The following is a 3,730-nucleotide window of genomic DNA, read 5'->3' on the forward strand; positions in this document are numbered from 1 at the left end:
CCCCTCCTCCTCCCCCTCCTCCTCCTCCTCCTCTCCTCCCTCCTCCCCCCCTCCTCCTCCCCCTCCTCCTCCTCCTCCTCTCCTCCCTCCTCCCCCCTCCTCCTCCTCCTCCTCCTCCTCCTCCTCCTCCTCCTAATCTCTTAGATAACCAAGGGAACCACAGCAGTTGTTTTCTCCTCCTCTGCTCTGATTGGCTGAACGGTAGAAACGATTATCTGGATCTTATCAAACCTCAAACTCTCTACGAGTTAAACAACCAACGACTGAATAATAAACTAACGTCCGAAGCTCTTTTTGTTTTTTAAAGACATGATCAAAACAGAAAAGTGAAGCCGATATAGAATTAAGTTATTTAGTGGCATTGTTAAAAGATAAAAACATTAAAAACATTAAAAACATTAAAAACATGGGTAAAGCTCCTTCAAGGACCTGGAATTTTAAATATAATGTTCATTGTTAAATTTATTATGAAGCATAAGAATAAGAATAATAAATTTTATTTATATAGCGGTTTTTTTCAAGCTAAAAAGAGAATTTGCTAAAAATGAATAAAAAAAAAAAAAAAAGAGCCAAAACAGTTCAAACTGTCAAGAAAAGTCAAAATGCAGAACCACACCAGCAGAATCGGCTCCATTTAAAATGTCTTCGGAAGCTAAAACGGCTAAATTAATTCTAAAGTGTCGTCCTGAAACATAAACGATCTAAACTACACAAGAACCTTTTGGTCTTTTCTGGTGAAACATGTTTTGTGGCTCCAGAAGAATTGTATTCCTTTGAAAGAAACAAAAACGTCTCTTTTTAAGGCCAAAGCTAACCGACGAGGCTGTAACTCCACCCGCTACCACCTGGTGGTGTCGTGACTCGAGGCTGTAACTCCACCCCCTACCACCTGGTGGTGTTGTGACTCCAGGCTATAACTCCACCCCCTACCACCTGGTGGTGTCGTGAGTCCAGGCTGTAATTCCACCCCCTACCACCTGGTGGTGTCGTGACTCCAGGCTGAAACTCCACCCCCTACCACCTGGTGGTGTCGTGACACCGCCTACCACCTGGTGGTGTCGTGACTCCAGGCTGTAATTCAACCCCCTACCACCTGGTGGTGTCGTGACTCCAGGCTGTAATTCCACCCCTACCACCTGGTGGTGTCGTGACTCCAGGCTGTAATTCCACCGCCTACCACCTGGTGGTGTCGTGACTCGAGGCTGTAACTCCACCCCCTACCACCTGGTGGTGTCGTGACTCCAGGCTGTAATTCCACCCCCTACCACCTGGTGGTGTCGTGACTCCAGGCTGTAATTCCACCGCCTACCACCTGGTGGCGTCGTGACTCGAGGCTGTAACTCCACCCCCTACCACCTGGTGGTGTCGTGACTCCAGGCTGTAATTCCACCGCCTACCACCTGGTGGTGTCGTGACTCCAGGCTGTAACTCCACCCCCTACCACCTGGTGGTGTCATGACTCGAGGCTGTAGTTCCACCCCCTACCACCTGGTGGTGTCGTGAGTCCAGGCTGTAACTCCACCCCCTACCACCTGGTGGTGTCGTGAGTCCAGGCTGTAGTTCCACCCCCTACCACCTGGTGGTGTCGTGAGTCCAGGCTGTAACTCCACCCCATACCACCTGGTGGTGTCGTGAGTCCAGGCTGTAATTCCACCCCCTACCACCTTGTGGTGTCGTGACTCCAGGCTGTAATTCCACCCTCTACCACCTGGTGGTGTCGTGACTCCAGGCTGTAATTCCACCCCCTACCACCTGATGGTGTCGTGACTCGAGGCTGTAATTCCACCCCCTACCACCTGGTGGTGTCGTGACTCGAGGCTGTAACTCCACCCCCTACCACCTGGTGGTGTCATGACTCCAGGCTGTAATTCCACCCTCTACCACCTGGTGGTGTCGTGACTCCAGTCTGTAATTCCACCCCCTACCACCTGGTGGTGTCGTGACTCGAGGCTGTAATTCCACCCCCTACCACCTGGTGGTGTCGTGACTCGAGGCTGTAATTCCACCCCCTACCACCTGGTGGTGTCGTGACTCGAGGCTGTAACTCCACCCCCTACCACCTGGTGGTGTCGTGACTCCAGGCTGTAATTCCACCCCCTACCACCTGGTGGTGTCGTGACTCCAGTCTGTAATTCCACCCCCTACCACCTGGTGGTGTCGTGACTCCAGTCTGTAATTCCACCTCCTACCACCTGGTGGTGTCGTGACTCCAGTCTGTAATTCCACCCCTACCACCTGGTGGTGTCGTGACTCCAGTCTGTAATTCCACCCCCTACCACCTGGTGGTGTCGTGACTCCAGGCTGTAATTCCACCGCCTACCACCTGGTGGCGTCGTGACTCGAGGCTGTAACTCCACCCCTACCACCTGGTGGTGTCGTGAGTCCAGGCTGTAATTCCACCCCCTACCACCTGGTGGTGTCGTGAGTCCAGGCTGTAACTCCACCCCCTACCACCTGGTGGTGTCGTGACTCCAGTCTGTAATTCCACCCCCTACCACCTGGTGGTGTCGTGAGTCCAGGCTGTAGCTCCACCCCCTACCACCTGGTGGTGTCGTGAGTCCAGGCTGTAACTCCACCCCCTACCACCTGGTGGTGTCGTGAGTCCAGGCTGTAACTCCACCCCCTACCACCTGGTGGTGTCGTGAGTCCAGGCTGTAGCTCCACCCCCTACCACCTGGTGGTGTCGTGAGTCCAGGCTGTAACTCCACCCTCTACCACCTGGTGGTGTCGTGACTCCAGTCTGTAATTCCACCCCCTACCACCTGGTGGTGTCGTGACTCCAGGCTGTAACTCCACCCCCTACCACCTGGTGGTGTCGTGACTCGAGGCTGTAATTCCACCCCCTACCACCTGGTGGTGTCGTGACTCCAGGCTGTAATTCCACCCCCTACCACCTGGTGGTGTCGTGACTCCAGGCTGTAATTCCACCCCCTACCACCTGGTGGTGTCGTGACTCGAGGCTGTAGTTCCACCCCCTACCACCTGGTGGTGTCGTGACTCGAGGCTGTAACTCCACCCCCAACCACCTGGTGGTGTCGTGACTCGAGGCTGTAGTTCCACCCCCTACCACCTGGTGGTGTCGTGACTCGAGGCTGTAATTCCACCCCCTACCACCTTGTGGTGTCGTGACTCCAGGCTGTAATTCCACCCCCTACCACCTGGTGGTGTCGTGACTCGGTTTGGCCGGAGGAGGAGAAGGTCTGGAGGCGTTCCGCTCCACACTGGAGGTTCTGGATAAAGGAACATTGTTCCCCGGAGAAACCGGAGAGCAGCGGCCGGACAAGACGCTCATTCATGTGATCGACCTCTGACCCCCCCCCCCCCCCCCACACACACACACACACACACACACACCAGGTGGATCACCTGAGAACGTGGAACACAAAGATTCAGACAATCGGAGCTGATCTGTGAACAAAGTTCAGTTCAGGTTTAGAACTTTAGAAACAATCTGCTGGATTTGGTTCTTTAACGTCGTTTCTCTGAGAAAAATGTCTTTTAACGCACGAATATAATTATATATTATTATTATTATATATAGTTTATGTAACAACAGCAATAATGTATCTAGAAACTCTCATACCACATATACACAATTATTATTATTATTATGTTCCACACATGTCAATAAATTGTTTATAAATATATTAATATATATAAATGTATTTATTTTAAATAATTTTCTATGTACAAAAAATTCTTGATATAATTTTTATATATTATATATATA

This window comes from Blennius ocellaris, assembly GCF_963422515.1.
Source record: "Blennius ocellaris genome assembly, contig: SCAFFOLD_85, whole genome shotgun sequence".
NCBI lineage: Eukaryota > Metazoa > Chordata > Actinopteri > Blenniiformes > Blenniidae > Blennius > Blennius ocellaris.